General features: G+C 45.1%; 1 protein-coding gene across 6 annotated transcripts in view; it reads right to left on the minus strand.

Moving 5' to 3' along the window:
• ROR1 (receptor tyrosine kinase like orphan receptor 1) overlaps window positions 1–22039 on the minus strand; it is a 146449-nt gene that overhangs the window by 79545 nt on the left and 44865 nt on the right. The window contains exon 1 of one of the 6 annotated variants that reach the window (XM_052666856.1): window positions 4980–5065. The exons of the other annotated variants lie outside the window; for them this stretch is intronic. The gene's annotated coding sequence lies outside the window, so the exon portion shown is untranslated. Of the gene's footprint in view, window positions 1–4979; window positions 5066–22039 lie in introns of those variants that run through there. 6 annotated transcript variants of the gene reach the window in all.

The following is a 22039-nucleotide window of genomic DNA, read 5'->3' on the forward strand; positions in this document are numbered from 1 at the left end:
GCCGAATACAACTGGAAACTTCAAGCAGAAAGATGGTGAGATGGTTGGATTTTTTCTAATGAAATTCATCGACTCAAAGTGAATCTTTACCTAATGTTTTAATAGTGGCTTTTTTAAGCGTTCGTTTTCTATTTGTCCCACACCAAACACCCTGCTTCTCAAAATATCTACAGTGGGCCAATGCTCAGCCCCACTTTTTGCTGAGAGAAAAAAAACTGACTGATTCTAGTTCAGACCTTGGACTCCACAAGTGATTTGTTATGGCAGCTGTAGCACACTGCGTGTCCACGCTGGCTGGGGCTGAGCAGCAGTGGAGGAGTGGATGTGATGGAAAGAAGCAACGCAGAAGAAACAGAATGCAGGTAAAGGTGCAGCAGTGACAAAGCTGAAGGCTGGGAAAGGCAACTTTCTCCTCGGGTAACTGCCTGCAGTGAAACAAGAGCCATGTGGAGAGGAGCACTTCTGAGAGCCCGTGCTTGGTCTGATCAATCACAGACCTCAGCAGCAGGGCAATCCTGGGACTCGCTGGATGGTTCAGTGTGCAGAACACCTGGGCCGAGCCGCCCAGCACAGCCCTGGAAATTCTGCTTGGAGTCACTGGATCAAGCTGCTCCTCTTGTAGGAACCTGGATTTTTATACCAAAAGAAACAGTTCCCCAGTGGCTGGTAGACGTATAATAATAAGGTGTAATAAGAAGAAAAATGAAAGTAACAGAACGTATCTGCTCTACCACAAGCACCGTTATAAACCACTTGTTCACACAACCAAAATACAGAAGAATAACACGGTCAAATGCACTATGATGGTAGAATTCATCTAGGAGTTGTATTCTGTCCATTATATTTAGCTCAGTGAGGTTCATTCGTAACTCAGCTGCCAAAAGTCTCCATTAGATAGCATGGAGATAACAGGGATACAACAAGATGAAGTGCAGAGGGCAGCTGGGACCGCTCCAGGTCCCTGCCAGGAACAGCAATGGGATTTTAAAGCACATATTCCTGAGAAGGTCTGCTCAGCAGCTCGGAAAAGGGAGCCTTGGTCTGCAAAAGATGTCATGGGGATTTCCAGCCCCATACCTGCGCTTCAGGGCTCGGGAAAGGGGCAGGATTTCTTTCTATTTAGTCTGTGCTGGAAATGATAAAAACCAGACGTGGCAACCTTTTAGTTAAGAGTGGACTTTAAAAAGGGGCAGCTGCAGGCTTCGCAGCCAGCCACCTCATGTGCCCAGACACCACAGCTCCTCACGTCTGCACATCGCATTACCTGTGTTTTCTGAAGCAACAGGAGGGAATTCCAGTCTCTATCTTTGACATGAGGGAGTGTACGGGTTGTTTTCTTCTGCACAGGATGGGCTCTTCCAAAAAAAAATATCAGAGGCTTGTGCCAATCACTCAACTTCTGGGGTTCAGCGGCGACTAAGGACGTGCACACTTCTTAATATTTATTTGTACCACTGACAATAAAGTACCTTCTTATTTGTGGAAGCCCATTAAAAATAAACAGTCTGAGATAACTCGGCTTTCCAAACCATCTTGTACTTCTGGTTTATTATTGTCCCCTTCCCAGCTCTTATCCAAACAGCCCTGACAGCTTGTTTATTGGGAGGTATGCAGAGATCTACCTACACACACTGTGTGATGGCAGAATCACGGAAAATCACCAACTACAGCCCAAATTTACAAACAGTAATAGAAAACATTAGATCACAAAAGCAGCTGCTTATTTTGTGGCTGATACTGTAAAACACTGTCTAGTGCACACGTGTCCAACCCACTCATTTTATACTTTTGTGGCACTCTTTTCTTAATGTTTTGATTAAAAAAATGTAAGTTTTGTTACTCATATGCATTAACTATACTATGTGTTTTATATGTAGCCCAAGAGAATTCCTCTCCACTCAACGCATCCCAGACAAGCCAGAAGGTTGGACACCCATGCAGTCTGGTGGCTCAGTGCCAATTAGCTGGAATTTCCACTTGAATGTCACAGGTAGCATCTTTCAATTTGATATAACGCACGTACCAGGCAATATAAAATCCACCCACAGAAAACCTCTGCCTGTGAGGTTTTTAGATAGAACTCATGATTATTTCTACTGAGATTCCATTAACGCAGACACACTCATGTTCATACTCTCAGTGAAGTTATCCCATAAGTTGTAGGCATGCTTATATATATCAGTACATATTTACCTAACAAAGCACATATATTGTTCCGTAGATGAATTCGTTTTGTAAAGTTTGATTCTGGGGCCACGTTTAGTCTTGAGCAAACAGGCGCATGTTTCTCCATGGAGCTCTAAAAGCACACTGTGCAGCAGCTTAGCTTTCTCAAGCACCACTCCATTAACACCCTCATCATTTACCCAGAACAATCCCTGGGGAAGATGAAAGGTAGCTGAGCTTGCAGACCTCCTCAGCAAGATGCCACGTGTGCATGGAATTGTTTAAGGAGGACAGGGAATTAAGGCAGCCCCAACCTGACTCTGGATGTCCCATCTGCCATTGGAGGAGCTTGGACTGCTGAACAGCTCTGGACCAGGCTCAGCTGCTCCTTCCCAGAAGATGCCTGTGCCACCTACCATGCAGCAGTTATCACTCAGGGACTGCTCACTTGGCTGCTTGCCTTTAACAACACGGATAAAATACACTTGTAAACACAGGGCAAGAGCCTCGACTGCTGAAGTCCCTCAATACGACTGCAGAGTTTACATGGATGGCATGGCTATTCAAAAGCACTAATTGAGATAGCTTTTTTTTAAAAAGACAACTTAGGGGCTAATAAGAGCTATGTATAAGGTGGTGCTTTTCAATTGAGATCATGAAAGGTTTTGTAGCTAAGTACTACAACAGAAAGCTTGCGCTGCAAAGCTGAAATTTTGTACTGAATTCCCATTAAAATAGCTGGAGTTAGTTAGAGCACTGCCACAGGACCCCAGGAAAATACAAAGTCAGAGAATTTTTACTCAATACTAAACTGTTTCGCCAATTTTCCCAACAAGGTGCTCTGCCTTTGTTTTGTGCTTCTTTACCAGGGCTGAAGAACCTACAGATCAAACACTGCCCTGCCTTCAGCCAACCTCCAGCCTTGCAGCAGCAAACCCACGGTGACCTGCGAGGATGCTCTGCTACAGCAGCAGACACAACCTGAAGATAACGGAGTTGAAGGATGATGTAGCAATGGACTGAACTCTGTACTCTCTTGAGTGACTAGTTGCCTTTTTCAGGGCTGTGGTGGCTTTCTTGAGCTTAAAGAAGTCCAGTCATTTATGCATCTTTTCATTGCAAATTTTGATTAAGCAAACAAAGCTATGAACCTGCCCACTGAGCAGACAACCAGAGAAGGAGTCTTTCTACCAGCAGTTCAATAGCTGTAAGATGCAGATCTGCACATTAGCTATACCCTTGTTCTATTTGGATACAGAGGTAAAGGATCTCCCGCTCCAAAGAGATGCTGGCTGCATTAAAGAAGCTCTACTACATCTTCAAAAGGTGGGAAAAAGGGAGGGGGAAGAAGTGATACCTTTTACCCCATAGTCTCTTAAAAACTCCATAGTACAAACCTGCGTTTGGGGACCTTCACAAAGGCAATTGTTGACCTTTAGGCTTCACAGCACTGGAGCAGTTACAAGTATTTAGTATTTAGGGAGTCTTAAATGCAGAGACTATTTGGTTGTTGCCACGCACGCAGCTCCCACGAGCCCCAATTCCTGATTAAATGTTTGCTGAAAAACAGGCATGCAGCATGACTCCCCAAAAAGGAACAAAGTAACTCCATCTGTATTGTTTTTGCTACCCAAATTATCCAAAAGGCACGGGTCCATAGAGTGAGCTCACTGCCTGGACAACGTCACACTCACTAAAAACAAACCCATTTTTGTACAATTCTGAAAAGCTTTGATTTTTTTTTAAAGACAGTCTCTCATAAAAACAGAAAAGAATTTCCGCTTTTGCTTCACATGTAACACAAGACAGAATTTGAAATAGAAGAGATGAAAGGATGAATTTAGCAGAAAAACTCGAAACAAAAAGAACCTCATGTATGAAGCAGAAAGATGCCATCCCAGCTACTTCTACAGAAATGAAAAAAAAAAAAGAAGTCTAGATAGATTTGAAAACGTAGACAAAAACTTACTGCTAAACTGACCAAATGATCATAGTCCCACCATGCTTGAAGAATAATGGACAGCACATCTCTTTCAGTGCAGCATCCCACAGAGCACCCCATGGGCAACCCTGGTAACTACAGGAGCCTCTCCAGCCCCATCTTCACTTCTTCCGACCACAACCAGTAAATCTGCAAGTCTGGCATTAAGAGCTCACCTGCAGGCAGTGGGTTTTGAAGGATGGATTTGGAAGTCCAAGACTGATCCTTGCCAACAGGATCCTGGGATGGCTCCATTAAATTTAACTGGACTACAAACATTTATACTTGCCATTCATTTACATGATCAAGTTTGTCCCAAGCATTCTTGCCTGCTTCTCCCATCTTCTTTTGAGACTTTCTTTTCCAAGACGACAAACAAAGCAATATTTATTCTGTAGCTAATGCAGGAAGAATTGTTATTTATCAGGTCAAAGAAGCTATTTGTAGTATGTTCTTTGGCTGAAGTCACTAAGTTTAATGGCTGAAATACCCTTAAATACTGATAAAAAGGAAAAACAACATTCTGTATTGCTAGAGGAATTTCAAAGCATAAAACAAGGCTGTAAAATAACATCAGAGGCTTTATTTTAGAAGTGTCTTTCAAAAATGTGACCCCAAATGTTGGCTCTGGTAATCCCTGCCATTAATCAGCTTGTGGCACCACTCTGCAGCACCAGCATGGAGCCGGGCGGTGCAGGACTGTGTCCTCCATGGGCAGGAGAGGAGGTGTTGAGCTTCCTATTCCCAACCAAAAGCCATACATAGAGTTTTACGTATTTTATGACAAACACCGTCCATGTGAATGCTGCTAGAGAAGCACACAGGCTGTTACCTTAATTTGGATGGTCACAGCAATGACTGCATGGGAAGAAGGGCAGCCTGAGCTCCAGCAAGTGCAGCTGCATGCAGCCACCAGGCCTGCCAGCTGAGGGGCAGCTCTCAGGAGCGTTACAACTGATTTGCTGCACTCTGGCAATCTCCTATCAGAGCACAATAGGAAAGTACTCACGTATAGTATTGACACTGTAGAGCTCCTTAAACGCTAGCAGCTGGCAGAATATAGAGTAACCACTAAGACAGCGCCGGTAAATAAAGGCTGGCAAGCATCTGACTGATGAAATGAGGCCCTAATCACACATCACAGGCACTTTCACTTGCCATTTACCTCTGTGGGCTGAAAGGCAGCCAGTCCTGCAGGAGGACCACCGATCTGGGACAGCTTTGCAGCTCTGAGATGTGCTAAAGAAATAAATGCACCACGAAGAGCATCTGGAACAAATATCAATCAACGCGTTACAAAAATACGTACTATTCAAGGGGCTCTTGCATCAACCTTTTAAATTCTCACTTGGTAGTGGAGTAATATATAGTCTGAAGCAATGTAATAAAAACGTCCAGTCCCAGATACGGTACTTAAGGGTTAAGTGTGCAGCCTGCTGATTGCTTAACCTTCCCTAAAACATATGGCTTTGCACTTAAGGGTAAGCCCGTGGAAAGAAACCCAGTGCCCAGAGTGTGTGTGAAATTCTTGGAGAGGTCACTGCGAGGCAAAATGGATCTAAACACTCTGCCTGCATGCAGCTCTTGCAAGACTGCCCTGCTCCCCGTGTGCAGGCCTGCTAAGCTCCTGCACCCCTACAACATGAGTGAGAGCCTGCTTAATAAACTACATTGTTCAACCGTGAGCAAAGGAATAGTAACAAGACAGCAGCATTCTGACCAAACCTCTTAAAAAAAAAAGAAGGGAGAGCAGAAAGGAACGAAGGAACAAGAATAGCAAAGCCTGCATTTAGAAAGAAGCTAATTGGAAACGGGGTGAAAAACCTTGAGGAAAGTTGGAATGAAGTTACTGGACAGGTATGGGGAAAGCATTTAATGCTTCTTTCTTGAGTAGGAAGCAGCAGAGTGCTTCACCAACAGCACTGCCGCTATCTTCAGCACGTCTCTGTACAAACTTGAGAAATCAGGTGCCACTGCACAGGTAAGCATTTGTTTATATGGTGAAATAGAATTCCAGGTGATAAACAGTAAGGGGAGGCAATGTGTACTACATACCTTTCTTAGAAGAAGGAAAAAACAGATAACTGAGCTGCTTCAGCTACACATCTCTAACTCACTAGCAACAATAATTTATAATAAATACTGCCATTAACAGCTAGTTTTTGTAGATCATATCTCAGGTATCAAAGTACAAACTATTCAGATACCACACAGAGAATTAGGAAAACAGTTCTGGTTAGCCAAAGTGGAACCAGTATTCTCAAACACTGACAGCAAGTTAGCAGTCTTCTCTACTGTCATCTTTTTGTAACAAATTTCATAGCAGGGAGTAAAATTTTCAGTGCTCACCTCTGATTATTCAAAATGGGACTTGAGAAGGTAAAGGTCAATGCAGTGCTGCAGGAGTTAACTCCCTAGGTAATGTAAGATGATGCATGCGTAAGAAGTAATAGCAATTCTACCTTTGTAGGAAGTAAGAAATGGGAGATCACATTATTATAATGTGTAATTCATATTCTTGCCTTTTTTGAATACCTTTATTACCATGCCAATAACAAGTACTAGATTTTATAGTATGGTAAAATAACCTAGGTAGGGAAGATAGGCAAAGCAGTTCTATTGCTGGGACTGGAGCTTGCTGGCAACACCACGAAATGAAGCGTGATGTAAAGGTCACATCCCTGGCAACCCCGTGTGCACCTGCTGACTGCATTAATGCCATCACAACATCACCTCCCACAGTCATCCAGGACCAGGTTCATCACAATTGCAAAGTGCTCCTCTTCCCTGCTACGCCACAGCACAGTGAATGTTTTGGTGCAGAAGAAGTCAGACCTGTGGATCAGTGCAAACTACTTTCCTGCACTCCATGTCGCCACTGACTGGCCTCCTGAAAGGGTAACGCGTGCCTTCAAACCACAATGAACTTCAAATGCTATCTCAGTACAAGTCAGGTTTGAAAGGACAACACGAAGGCAATATGCCCCAGCGTGCTAAAAGCAGAAGAGTTTGGCTCCTGCTGACTCACATTCCTCTGTGCTGCTCTCCACACTAGATGATGTGGTGACAGACACGAAGGGATGAAATCGCATCGCTATCTCTTTAAAATTGCCAAAAAAGTGATTTCTCACCATCTGGGATCTGTAACAGCCCTGAGGCGTTTCAGCCCTCTTGCACTTGATTGCTTTTTCCCTTCCTCAGTGTGACACCGTCACCACCCCAAATCCACCACCTCAGCAGTTTCACAGTGATACTCATCCAAACGAGTTTTATCTACTCTGACATGTAAATTAAAAGCTATGTTAATAACACCACATATCTAGATGATATAAAAAACAGATGTACGCATCAGCTTGTTTAATGTTAGTACTGGCAAAGCCTGACACAAGAATCACGTCTGGAAGCCTTATCAGAAATTGACTGTCCCAGCAGCACGGTGCTGGGCTCTGGCATTACCAGCCCAGGCTGCGATGTCTTCTAAGCAAAGCACAGCCTCCAAGTGCCTTGAAGGCTGCAATCTTCACAAAGCTCCTTTCTCCTTTTCTTCCTCCTTGAAGAGATCTCCACTGTCCTACAGCAGTGCCCTTCACACACCTTGTGAGCTTAATACCAAAAAATTGCTTTACACTCAACAGCAAACCCGATTTTGCCATCTTCTGTGTCTTAATCTCCTCTGATGTTTTAACTGCAGTGGATTTCTCTTTGCAGAGAAGTAAATTATCCCAACTGACTTTCTTCTACTGTAGAAATCTAGAACAGCACCAGGTCATCCACGGGGCTCTTGTCCTTCAAAGTCACCTTGGCATAGCAGCATTTCGACTGGCTTACATCCATAATGCTGACCCAGTCACAGTGCATCAGAACAACTCGTTGCCCTTAGTTCTTCATCAAAGACATCTACGGCAGAAGAGGATGCAAAAGGATCTGTTTTCACAGCCCAGCTGTCCCCTTAGCAGCAGTGCAGCAGGACCAGAACAACTGTATTCATGAAGGCTCACAACATAGTGGGGAACTTATTCCAAAATAAAGCACATTTTTCACTGAGTAGCACCTAGTGATTCTATTTATTGCTAATCCTGTAAACTTCTCATTTCTTGCATTACATCAGAATGACTTTTGCTAAGCCTGTCACGCAAAAATCTGATACCCACTTCATCACAAGTGAGTTTACCAAAGGTTAGCTCTCCACTGAATTGGTAACACTGGAAAATTGGAAAGAAAAGAAAAAAAGAAAAAGAAAAATGGGTTAAAGGACAGGGCAGCAGCGAAAATGTTGTTCACATCAACATTAACTGGCAAGTTAAATTTTTGAGGTCAGCAGTACTACCATTACACACACATTTATATTCGTGATTTGCTGAACTGGAGCGTTTGCATTTTTCTTCTTGGTACTTAGTCAATCACTGCAAACTGGCTTTGAAGAAGATCTATTTGCCTACGTGTCTTATATTTTTCCAAGCCTAAGTTGTCTGAATTTCACTAGTCATAAACTAAAAAACCCCCCATTTCTCTCCTTCACTTTTTCTGGATACACAGACCAGACCTCTCCTAATGCAAAGCCACTATTTATGACTGTCCTGCAACACACACATTCAGGCATTCCCTAATTGTGAAGGACAAACACACCAGCGATTAAGACTAGAAGAGGAAAATGAGGAGTCGTTGGAGGTTTTCTTAACGTATGTGTGCAGTTAGTCATCTTTTCCTGCTACTTATTTTTCATGGCAAGCTCTGAATTTTCACCTGGGGTTCATCAAAGACGTGTTCAGTTTTGTGTGTACAAAGTGGAAGAGAAGATGATGAGGTTATTCTGCTAACTGCACATGCTCCGGACGTAGCTCCTGGGGTGGTCTGTTTAGGTCCAAAAATTTTCTTGAAGGAATAACAGCATCATTAAAACTACCCTGAACTGGCTCCTCCCTTGCAGAGTCTGATCACAAAAGCTACAGCTGCGATGGGAGGGGATGAATTTCTCACCAGGTCAAGGCTGAGGCACATTGGCTTAGGCAGCACCTGAAGGAAGTCTGTGCTGCAGCTTTCCCATGCTGTACTTATTCTCAGGGTAAACAGAAAACTTCAGTCTCCATGGCTGTCAATCTAGCACCTTTAACGAGCGAGAAGTTCGTTTTATTAAAGGAGGAAAAACGTAGATTTCCATCACTCCTTATAAAAGGGCTAGAAAATGTCAAACATGTAGGTAAAAGTAATATTTCAAGAACGGCTCAAGCCTAAACTCCCTCTCCCCTCGCACCTGCATGGTGATGAACATGTGCTATATGTCTCTGTACTGGCTCAGTACTCAACATTTGAACTGGACCTACTCCAGCTTTTGAATAAATATCTCTTTTGGGGGAGAGGGAATTACATTCCTTAGTCAAAATACGTTTTTTCTTCTCTTAAATTTTGAAAGAAAAAATGCGTACTTGGGAAACATTAGGAACCAGTCATGAGAACTGAAATGCTGTCTAGCTCCAGGCTCGGCAGAGAGCCCTGCTGCTCCAGCAGCACATCCATGACCTGCAGCCCAGCCCCACGCCCAACTGAGCCCAGGGGGCCCGCAGGAACAACACCGTTCCTGGGTTGTTCCTTCTAAGCACAGCTTATTTACACTGGGAGCAGATTTGGGGAACTACATGAGGCACGATCGGAGGGATGCAGCAGTGCATTTAGGACCAAGATGGCAACACTGTCAAGTTCCCAGTCCTCTGCCACCCACCTCTGCGTTTAATACCAGCCCAGGCTGCCCAGGGCCCCATCCGACCTCCAGGGATGGGGCATCCACAGCCTCTCCGGGCAGCTGTTCCAGCACCTCACTGCTCTCTGTGAAGAACTTCTCCCTGACATCCAATCTAAACTTCCCTTCCTTCAGCTTAAAACCACCCCCACTTGTCCTATCAGTATCTACCCTTGTAAAAAGTTGATTCCCCTTCCAAATAGATGCTTCAGTAACACTTGTACTGATGGCTCTTCAAGCAAGGTCATGCAGTAATAATGTATAACGTAATACTGTAATGATATATCTAATGTATAATAGAATAATGTGATAATGTGTTAATTACGAGACATCATGCCACCTCATCTTTTGTGCCACGAGCAGCAGCGCAGACTGAGTAACCCATAGTGTGATCTGCAGACAGCTACCTCCTACCTGTGCTCATGTTGGGTCAGCGGGACTCAGCCCCCATGTAAGCACCATTCACAGGCTGTTCTCAGTGCAACCAAACCCCAGCTCCAAACAGTTTCATGCTTTCAAGAAAAAAACACACTGAGTTCAGGTGGCTGATCAGCTCTGCAGCGCTCCAGCTCCCACCAGCCTGAAGTGCTCAGGGTCAGCAATACCACAGCACGGCTGCTCCACGAGCTGGGTTTGTGCATGTACAAGCAGTGGTAGGATTGGGTTGGGGATAACAAGAGCAACTTTACATTTTAAAGAACTCTTTGGAACCCACACTGGAGGTACGCACTATAAACAAGCCGTGGAATTAACATATCGGAGAACAAAGAGACCTGTGAAAAAGCATAATGAAGGAAGCTGAACAGAAAAGAAGAAAGGAACAGATGTCAGATTGTACTTGAAGCAAAGTTACTGGTTTATTTTCCCGCTGATTTCAATATCTGAAGTATACGTTTTTGCCAAGGCAAACAGGTGATTAAAATATATTAAAAAAAAAAAAAAAAAACAGCAAGCAAAGGGCTACCCTTGTATTTGCTCTACATTTGTAAGCCTTTCCAAAAGTTACAGCACATCCATAGCGTAGCAATAATAATATTAATTTTAGAAAGACCGACTGTTTAATTGCAATTAACTGTGGCCTTACAAAAGGAAAGAGGCACTCTCTGGAGCGTTCATAAGCCTCATTTATCCTGCAAGGACAGCGAGATGAACCTGGCATGAAATATTAAGATCACAATTGCTATTGGCAAGCCATCTGACGGGAAGCTGTTAGCTTGAAAGAGCAAGGATTATACAAAAGAGCAAAGAGTAAAAACACAGCAGTGAATCAGCTCCACAGAATGCCCTTTCATTGCAGAGCATCGGCAGCAGGCGGGCCCTTGGCAGCCGGATGGGCAGGATGCTGAATGCTGGGGTTGCCAGGAGGTGCCAGGCTGGGGACAGGAGCCACCGGGGCTCCCCAGGACGGGAGGGTGAGCAGGAGCAGCCTCCTTTTATTGCAGGCACGCTGCGCTGCTTAAGAGCTGAACCGGTGCCATCTTCAGCTAATTAAGGTTCCTGCCCCAACCGCTCCTGCTGGAAAGCTGCTCCAGCGTCTGCCTCGCTGCCTCTCCACTTTGAAACTGAAATTTACTGACGGCCCGTTTAGACAAATTTAATTTTGCATCAGCATTAATCTCTGCCTCAGTTACATTCCCTCCCTTCCTGGCATTCACGAGGATAAACCTTTGATTCATACAGAGCTGCCACACCAGCTCCACTAAGCGCTTGGTTTGACTGTGCAGACCCCACCTGAGTCTCAGCGAGGAGCCCATCCACTTCACTGACAATATTCAGAAGCAGAAACCAAAGTGGCACGCAGAATCCCCAAGGAAGTCTTCCCAGGGTCTGTGGCACCTACACTGAAGCCTCCTCAGTCTACTACTGACAGCACCCATCCGACATACCCGAGGACTTCACCTGTCTTCCCAACTGCCTCCACACACTGATCATTTCATTGGTACTCTCTGGTCTCACCTTTGCTTTCTGCACGTTGCAAAATGGAAAAGCACGGAATCTTGCACACAAATTCCTATTTACCTGCAACAATGAGCAAAGCAGAGGAAAAGGTTTCTCAGGAAACCCAACTGTGAGATATAAAACCTTCTTTCAAAAGGACAGAACTTGAGCTGGACCAAGAATTTCAGTCAAGTAGCACCAACTTATGTGGTGGGCACAAATGGGATTTAGTGCTTAACTGTAAGAAAAAGAGAATCAGGATGGACACTCGAGAGAACAGCATGAGTGGAACAGAGGGAGCATGCTGCTAAAGGAGAATGGATGAGATGGGCTGGACTGGGGCACAACAGCAGCAGATGAAGGGAAAAAAAAAGCCGAAGTTGTAATTTTGATGCTGGGAAAGGAAATTTGCAACCCTGAGAAGTCTGCCTGGCCACGAAATCACAGCACATCCATGCACAGTGCAGGCTCACCAGTGCCCACTCCCCTATCCCCATTCTCCTCCCCATAGAGCTGTGATGGAGCTGGCTGGAGGAGGCAGCCATGGACAGGAGATCCTCCCCCAAAAAGACACTCCAAGTATGTGTTTGTGTGTTCTGTTGTGCAACATGTTTATGCAACAACTGAACATAATGTAAGGTCTTTGAGTATGAGTTTATAGCAGTTTGGAGAGCTAGTGGTTTTCCCTGGGTCTCTGAGGTTTGCTTTTCTGGTTTGGGGGATGGTTTTCTGTTTATTTTTTCTTCTCTCCCCTCTTCAGGTGCAGTACAGAATTTCTTCACAGAATGACAGATAAAACAACCAGTGTTTGCAATGCACCTTCCAACTGTTCTCTACGATTCGATCAACACATTTTAAAGCACTAAATCTCTTTACCATGCCACATAAGTCAACCTCAGTACGTGTCCAGGGCCCGTTTCCAGTGTGCTGTGCTGCAGGAAACTTCCGTAGCCTCAAATCTGCACTGGATTCTGAGGGAGCCAGACGTTCCCTAAGTTGCACCTGAGTCAATTTGTGCTCTAACATAAGGAAGATGAATGGCTCGGCCACTTGCATAGTTGGTAGAAAAGGCTAAACAGAAATCTTGAATAGTAAAGAGGAACAAAAGCACAAAGGAAAAAATGGGTGATCTGATTGCTACAAAAGAAGACTTTAAGAGACAAAACTCATTTCTGTTCAAAAAGGAAAACATCCTTGGATTTTAACTAAGGCAGAAGTTCTTTAAGACAGGGAGTTTCCACTGCGGAATGCCAAAACTGCACAATCAAAACATCACCCAGTGATGGTTTCATACTGAAACACCACAGAGCCCTGCAGGGCTGCTGACCAATATCCAACATCCCCATGTGCTTTTGTCCCCACGCTCAGCCTTCTCACCCACTCTGCAGCCAGCCAGGGCATCCCAGGAGCTCCAGCCTCAGCAGCTGACGCAGAGCCAGAGCTGGCAACTGTGGCTGAGCCAGACACATTGGAGCCGTGGCTCCCAAGCCTTACAGTCTGCTGGCTTGCCTTCAGCCCACCTGGCAGATTAAAGGGCAGCCCGAAGCCTACAAACATTGCTCGCAGGGCTGGGTCTTGCAGGAAGCCCCAGGCAGCGTGCCCGGAGTGAGGGCCCCACTTCTCTCACCGAGAACTTCGTGGGTTTGGCTTCCAACGCAGCCCAGAACAAACCCGCAGCCTCCTGGTGCCACAGTCCTCCACAAGCAGCAGTCATCTTGCTCCACACAGCTCAAGCTTTAATCCTTTAAAAACACAAACATATTAAAGGGGGAAACTGGAACAAAGCGTTCCTAGTTTTGTGGGTTACAGTGAGTTTCTCCACTTGCATTTGTACCCTGTGGCCTTCCCAGAGCCGTGCTCTGCAGTGTGACTGAGGCACTGCCTGCTGCACTCACTTGCCACAGCCAACACGTGCCAGCAAGGTGCTGGACACATTCAGCCAGCTCTGCAGCATGGCCCCAAGAGGTCTTCCCTCGGCCTGGATGCTGTATTTGCGCAGTTCCACTGCAGTCCTCCACCAAAACAACTCATTCTCCCTAGTTTTCTTTTTTTAATCAACCCCCAAAGCACTGCACGCAGCCGACGCACGCAGATGGGCTGTGACGTGTTTCCCTTCCATTCACTGTCCCTCGTAATACACAGGGAAAACACAGGAAATCCCACGCTGAAGAAAACACGAACCATGGTCAGCAGGACAGACCGAGGCCCAGCTCTTTGCTCAAAGGAATGGATAAATGCAATTTCTAACTCATCTCGGGGTTCACAAATGTGATTTGACAGCTCTGACACAAGGCAGGGAGAGTGCAGATGAAGCAGCACCAGCCCACGGGGATGGGGTGAGTAGAGCTTACCTCCAAAATCACAACCAGAACATCTCAACCTCACATTCTGTATTTCATGACAGGAAAAAAAATAAATACTGAAGTCGTGATGAAGGTAAATACCATCACCTTGAGCAATATCCCACAGAGTCCCAAGCTAAAATGCTGTTGCTGATTCCTAGAAGTCCTCCCAAGCGCCTGCTCGCTCCTCTCCCAGCGGCTGTGCAGGCTTTGCTCTGCTTCCTCCCCTTCCTCTCCTGGCTTCTCTTCTTGCCTGGAGGATGAAACACACCCCACTGCAGTGCTGCTGGCTGGCTGAACCCCAGCATGGGGACATGGTGGGTCCCACGTGGGAGCTGAGCCCCGTTTGTGCCCCGGTGCAGTGGGAGGAAACGCAGCTCAGGCAGGGGCTGTCCTCACCTCCTGTCCTCTGTAAACCAACTGCTGATGGATCCCAAATGCACTGCAGGAAAAGTGTTAAATAACAGATTCTTTTACATGCACAACGCTTGTCTCAATGAAATCACATCAGTGTTTTTTTTCTCCAAAATCAGGCCCACCAACAGGCCTGCTTCTTTTCCTAAGAACCGAGCAACATTCTTGAATAACAGTTTAATATCTCAAGAGGTGTAAATCACCATATTCTATCTTATTAGAAACATTTGAAAGAGGGCGAGTGCTTTCAAAGCCATAAACTTCAGATTCCAAACGTGTTCCCAAAGCTGCAGTGAATCCACATTCCTGACTTAAACTGGTTTTAATTTGCAGTCCCTTCAAAGCACAGATGCAAAAACCTAAGTGTTACTTCAACTTGACCAATTACAAACTAGGTTAAAAAACTGTCCATCAGCCAACAGACCGAAAAGAGAATCCCTGCCATGCCCGAAGGCACGCAGTGAGCTTTGTCCAGGAGAGCAGCCCGCAGCTCCCATTGCACGGCTGCACCAGGTGCTGTTTGCACTCATAACCCCAACATAAACTACAGCACCAACTCTCTGCCTGCTGCAGAAGGCTGAAAATCCCCAAACAACGCAATAAGAGCAGCAGAATGCAAAGCACATGATGGTTAAAGAAGAAAAACTGCGGCCACATCCTTTGTGAATACAGCGAGGTCACGATGAGATAAACACGTACCTGGAAGCCGGGCTGGGCGGGCACATGCCCTTAGTGCTGGGGCACGCACTTGTGATTTCACAGCAGAGCAAGCCTTTAATTAAAGATGGTCCCGTTATCTCTAACCGCAATCGCTGTCCCAGCAATCAGATGGGAGCGAGTGCTGCTGCACATCTCCCCTAGGAAATCCTGGCGCCAGCGCTCCAAGGCAGCTACGGGAAAAGCAGTTTTCAACTGCGAGTTAAATGAACGTTCCCACAAAAATCCGCGTTCAAAGGTGTGCGTGTGGAGCAGATAAAGGCGCTCGCTGATGCAAGCCTACGTGTGCTTGCAAAGGCCTCATTAAAACACTTCGTCTCTGTGAAAATTCTCAGGGCGCAACAACTACAGAGAAACACGATGCTGGGAACGGAGGAGTGGATGTGAAAATCGGAGCCCGTTGGAAATCGTTTTCTTCCCAGGTAAAATCCTTAACGATGGAAATTCTTCCAGAAGACTTTTGAGTTTTTCATTTGAATTTCAAATCAAAGGAACGTGCTATTAAGGCAAGGTGGAAAACGAAGCTCCAAAACGTACCACTTCCTAAAAAAAGTTTGCAATACATTAAAGAAAAAAAAGAGATTTATTTTATTCTTTCCTGAATGCAACGCTCCAACAGAGGTTAGTTGCAAGGCATCTGGAATTTACAGTGTTTTCCTAGCACAGAGGAGATGGCTTGCTGCTTTGTATTCAGAGAAAGCACCTTTTGTCAGCAACTGGGGAATGGCTGAACAAAGAGCACCAGAATAAGCATCATTTAATCACTGAGAAGCAGCCTTCCTTCTCCCTAATCCATTGTCAGGAGAAAATGCTGTATTATTGAAAGCCTATTAGCCACAATATGGCCTTACACAGAAACATAGGAGACATCCAGAAGGTTTACTTCAAAGTGCCAAGCGTTCCAGAAGTATAATTAACCTCAAGTACGAGCACATTGCTGCTGAGCAAATTGATCTCAACCCCCTAAGTCCACAAGGCATAAACCATTCATCTGATGGGCAACCTGCTCTCACCTGCCAGGCCTGCACCGCATCGCCTCCTGCAGCCTCTGCTGCTCTGGGCTTTGCTGTTTCCCCACCAGACATCTCATTTCAACTGACTGTATCAGATAGAAGGCAAACCACAGGCAAGCTTCCCAAGGGTGCTCACTGGTTTACCTGGCGTCTGGTATAGGAAACGATTAAGCAAAATGTGGCCCTGTGAAGGATAGTGCTGATAGTGATTCCCAACCATGCCCTGCATACATACACCAAACTGTAATGGCCTCCCACTGCCCAGTGAACATCAAGAGGCAAGAACTATGAGGAAAACGTCTCAATGAGCTTCAGAGCCATCCCTGCCCAACAAGTTGGAACAAGGACAAAGTATGCCATGACCCGACACAGGCAGAAATCATCCTAGAATGCATGAGGTCTCAACTTCCTCCTACTTTTCTCTACAATCCTATAAATACCTGATGGAACAGTAAGTTCTATAATCCTGATTGATACCCATGTATGCAAATTTAAGTCATTTCAAATTGTTACCACTGGAACGGTACAAAATACAGTGCTAAGCTGGAGCTGGTATGAAAGAAAACCTCAAATGCAATAGCAGGGGAAAAAAAATGTGCATGTCACAGGTGTTCCTGTAATAACAGCCCCTCAGGCTGCCATGTCTGTAGGTCACAGAAGGGGACAGAGGTCAGATGGGGTCAGTACCTTGATGTGAGACCTCCAGAAGAAAGGCAAACGCTTCAGCTGACAGTGAGGGGCAGCCCCAGCCCTGCTCAGCCACAGATCCTGCGGGCAGCACAGAAGCCAGCAGCAGTGGTGTAACTTACTGCGGTTTTCTATGTGCTGCTCACCAGGAGACAGGTCTTAACCACTTGTGGTTAATGAAAAAAAGAGAGAGAGAAGAGTGTTATTAACTGCAGTGAAACGGAGCGGTTCGTTTAAAAAACAACCCTAACTCAAAAAGCAACCAGCTAAGCAGAACAAACAGAAACACAGAACCCAAGAGATCCTTGGGAAAAACAGCGATGAGAAAAGAGCCCAAACGAACAAAACCACATGAGGAAATGGACATAAAAACAAGTTGCTGCAAGGTGAGCGCTGAGTGCTGGCACCCCTACCCAGCAGCTCCCCCAGATCCGAGCTCCTGCACCTCACCTGAACACACAGCAGTGGGATCTGAGCACTTGTTATCTGCCACGCAGCCTTCTCAGGGCAAAGGAAGGTCTGAGTGTGCCATCAAAGAGTCGTACAGCGCTTTGATTTGGAGGGGATCCACAAGGAGCACTGAGCCCAACCCTCACACAGCAGCACCCAAGCCCAGTGCTATGGCAGTCCCTATGGTGTCCCTGAGCTCCAGCCCAGCTACACAGGTGTGCACCACAAAGGCCAGCCCTGCACCGGAGCACAGGGTGTAAATCACTGAATCCTGTGTAAAAATCAGCACTGCAGCTGATCTACAAGATACCGAGCCCCACACCTGCATTGCTGAGAGCAGGAGCAAGCCCTCAGCACATGCATACTTTTTCCCCTCCATTCATCTTTCAGATTTCTCCTTGTCACTCACAAAACCTATTTCCTCCGTGAGCCTTACAGAAAAGGAATCATATGGAAATGACTTGATAAATTGTTCATTACTCACAGCCTCATTAAAGCCCACTAAAATGCAGCGTGAGCCCTGCTGCTGACCCACCAGACTTTGGGTCAAGCTTTTGAGTGCTTCGTTTCAGCCTTGGCATTCAGGGTGGCTGCACGTTCAGGATGAAATACCAACTTTCTGATGTTCCATAGAATCTTGGTTTAAAAGTTGAGAATAAGCAAAATTGAGAACAAAAGCAGTGAGGAAAGCACAGGTTTGTTTCTAGACGAAAAAAAGCATAGAGAAATCTAAGAAGGCCATGATATCTAAAAACTGTACTTGGGGCTGGATTATCAGCTGCTCTCTGCCTCTCACTTTAATGGCATTTGCTGTTCTTGCTTGAAGCTTAAAGCCATGCATGCACTACCTGTGCTCTGTGCACTCACTGCATTTCTTTATGCGTGGTTACATATAACAGCTTTCTTCAGGATATCAGGGGGATCTTTACAGCACATTTCACTAATAGCTGCACAGAGAGGAACAAAATAAGGGATTATTAACTTGTAAAGAAATTAAAAACATCTTTCTCTTAAGCAGGTGGGTGCTTTCTGCTATAATTTTTCTCACTATTTCTACAAAAGAAGGAAGGAAAAACACAGAAAGCACTCGACCCGCCTTAGAAATTGCCAAACTCTTCTCAGCCTGCTCTCCAAAGCTGTGTGCAGCCAGGTGCGAATGGCTGGAGGCCAGAAAGGTTCACCGATTTACATCTGAAGAACATGTGGCTCTATCAAAGCAAACACAATGTCAGTACAAGAGAATTACCTGAACAAAAGGGACAGAAGTTAAAATCAATTACCACTGTCTGTGCACCACCCAACCAAAAACTCCTTCACATACCGAGACATCATGCTGCTCATTCCTTGAGAAAAATTATTCCCTCCAGCTATGATAGCTTGCCCTGAGTCTTGCAGTCAAACTGAATTACTGCAGCTCTTCCCCACTGCTCACATATCATAGCCTTCAGTATGAAATCAGTCCCGAGTAGGAACGTTTTTTTGCATTTCTACTTAAAAATTATCAGGACCAAATCCTAGAATGGCCTGGGTTGCAAAGGAGCACAACGCTCATCACTTCCAACCCCCTGCTGTGTGCATATCACCAACCAGCAGCCCAGGCTGCCCAGAGCCACATCCAGCCTGGCCTTGGATGCCTGCAGGGATGGGGCATCCACAGCCTCCTTGGGCAGCCTGTGCCAGTGCCTCACCACCCTCTGGCTGAAAAACTTCCTCATAGAATCACAGAAATGGGAATGTTAATCTTTGTAATGATGTTGATGTTCCAGAACGACCAAACAAGGGCTCTTGGTAAATAGAGGCTTACGAGAGTTTCCTGCACAGAGAGCACAGCAGACCTGGAGCCGCTGCAGCCCAGCAGGGTGCCTTCGATAGAGGCACAAAGCATGTGAGCTCATAGCATGTGAGGCTCACAGCATGTGAGCTCAAGAAGGAAAAACAAACCCCCCAAACCCCACATTCTGGCAGAGAAGAGAAATCTGCCTTCACATCAGGGGGATGGAAGGTGTAAGAGCTGGAATCTTTTATTTTTTTAATGCTATCTAAAGTTTTGAGCCAACTGTAATCACTCCGAGTTGCGTGGGACAGCTTAAAATAATCATTTCCACACAAACTAAAATAAAAGTCTCATCTCAAGTGTGGAAAACAGACCAAAGCCGTCCTAGTCTCCCATCCATGCAGGTTCTGTGCAAGCCTCCAGCTCGCTGCTGTTGGGTTTTGCTGTTACATTTGTGAGAATATCACCACTAAAGAGAGCTGGAGCACAGCCCTGCATCAGCTGGCTGCACAGCACAGCGCTGCCTCTTGCTCCAGCCAACAGCACGTGTTTTTGGCCAAATTCATTCATTTTTTAGAAGAAGAAAAAAAAAAAACGTGATGAAAGATCATTCTTATAGTATATGAGCCTGGTAAGCATGAAGTTGAAGCAATATTAACATCCATTATAGAGGAGTTAGAAAAGAAACTTCATATGTAACTTTTACTTATGTTTCAAAAGGCTGCAAAATCCCCTCTCTGCAAGCAAGGACAAACCCCCCAGCACTCAGTCCATGCCGGTGCCTGTCCCACTGCACCCTGAGTTACATCTCCAGCAGGACTGCATGTCTGAAGCACAGCTGGGCTGCTGTGATGTGAGAGCTGCAGCTCCTGCCACAATTCCTGGAAAACACAAATGGGGAACGTGCTTCAGAGAAGCCACTAAGGACAAAGAGGAAAGCAGCTGACAAAGCAGGAAAATAGGGAAAACTTAATACTATTAATTTTCATAGCTTCTGCTATTGTTTAGATAATATTTTTATGGTGTGACATTGAAAAGACAATGTGAATATGAGACCATTATCCTTTGGGCATAAAAAGGGTACGTTTGTAAGTCTCCATGCAGGGCTTCTGTTTAATTCCTTCTTGTTAACACTGTTCTCCACCCTTCTGGTTGGCAAAAATACTGCAGGGTGGGCTTAGGAGAGCAACTGAACACTGTGGATGCTATGCTGCACAGCACTGAAAATCAGGCTGAGTGCAATTTCTGTTCTGCAACTGCACCGTGTGATTTCAAACTCGATTTCCACACACCTCTACTTCTTTGACCAGAGGATTTCATGCAAACTTCAAAGCGCTTTGAAATCGGCAGGTAAAAGGAGCTCTGTAATGCAGACTCTGTTATCACTTCCAACATGGCTCACTGCCATTTATGGAAGAAAAATTGAAAGAAATTGATACAGCAATGCCTTCTTTCTCAATCTTCACCCCACAGAGCTAATCCACCACTTACTGTAGCCAATGCAAAGACCCATACTGCCTTGACCAGGCTTTGGCTCACATTCCTGTTCAAGAAGATAGTGTAAGTGCGAAGCATCTGCCCCGAGAGCAGAGCTTTTGCTGTTTCAGCTGCCTTTGAACCTCAGAAGGCTGCAAGAAAGACAAAGAAGTGGCTGCAGGTACTGCAAGAAAGACAAAGAAGTGGCTGCAGGTACTGCCTGCCAGTTTTTCCCTTGGCTGGTAGCATCCACACAGCACATGGTTTACACGAGCTGGTTAAAAGCAGCTGAAGGATAGATGACACACCAAAGCCACACTTCTGGCCGTGCAGTAAAGATGCTCAGCTCAGCCACGTGTGGAGCATGTCTGCTCTGTGGGCAAATCCATCTCAAAACACGACAAAGAAATTCTGTATAAATACGTCAAAAATATTACCAAAAGCAGACACTAGAAGCAAACTGGATACGGAGCAAACTTCACTCTCTGTAACTATTTCATTAGGAGGCAACCAAGAGCAACTACAAGGCAGGACAACTCAGCAAAGAGACAAAACCAAAACGCTGTTATGATCTGGTTTTCTCCAAGCCCTCCCAGTACACTCACTGCATTTCCACCTTTCCTGGAGAGACTACGAAGAGCAGTGGCCCAGGCTTTGTGGAAGCTGATGTGCAGAGCTGTTTTAAAGCTTAAAAATCTGAACAAGCTGCTGTGCAGAAAGTAAATGATTTACAATACTTCAAACAATTAGGATTAACCGGTTTAGTTAAAAATAAAAAAAAGGATATTTGATTTTTCTTGGATCTGTTCCGGAAACCATTTCTACCTTATTTTTCTTGGTAACACAATTTCATGCTACACAAAGGCATCAAATGATGAAAAGCGTTTGTTTCTTTCTAGTTCTTAAGTAAAACCAGCGATGTTAAACAGGTCAGATATAATAAATACAGCTATTTCAAGGGAAAGAAAAATGTTTTCCTGTCCTAACTTTGAGTGACAAGAGAAAATTTTTACCAGCTTGCAACTCCAGTTTATTAAAAGTGTTCAATTTTACTTAATTGGATATATATGTATTTGCTATATTGGGTTTCTTTGTTGCATTTTTCAAATTAATCATATACCATTGAAGCAAAGTTTTAAAGTGAGTAGATGTTCCAGACACCTTTAAAAGCCCTGTTCCGTGGCAGCCACAGTCTCCCAGACCATATTTTTAAATTTCTGATACTTGGATTACCCCGGCAAGAAGGCGATAGTCCTTGAATAGAGCTTTTTGTTCAGCCTTCTAATAGCTTCCAGCACTTGCCCCAGCCCACAAGATACATACCAAATTCAGTTAGACATCCCAGCC

This window comes from Tympanuchus pallidicinctus, unplaced genomic scaffold (assembly GCF_026119805.1).
Source record: "Tympanuchus pallidicinctus isolate F22 unplaced genomic scaffold, pur_lepc_1.0 scaffold7, whole genome shotgun sequence".
In the NCBI taxonomy this organism is placed as follows: domain Eukaryota; kingdom Metazoa; phylum Chordata; class Aves; order Galliformes; family Phasianidae; genus Tympanuchus; species Tympanuchus pallidicinctus.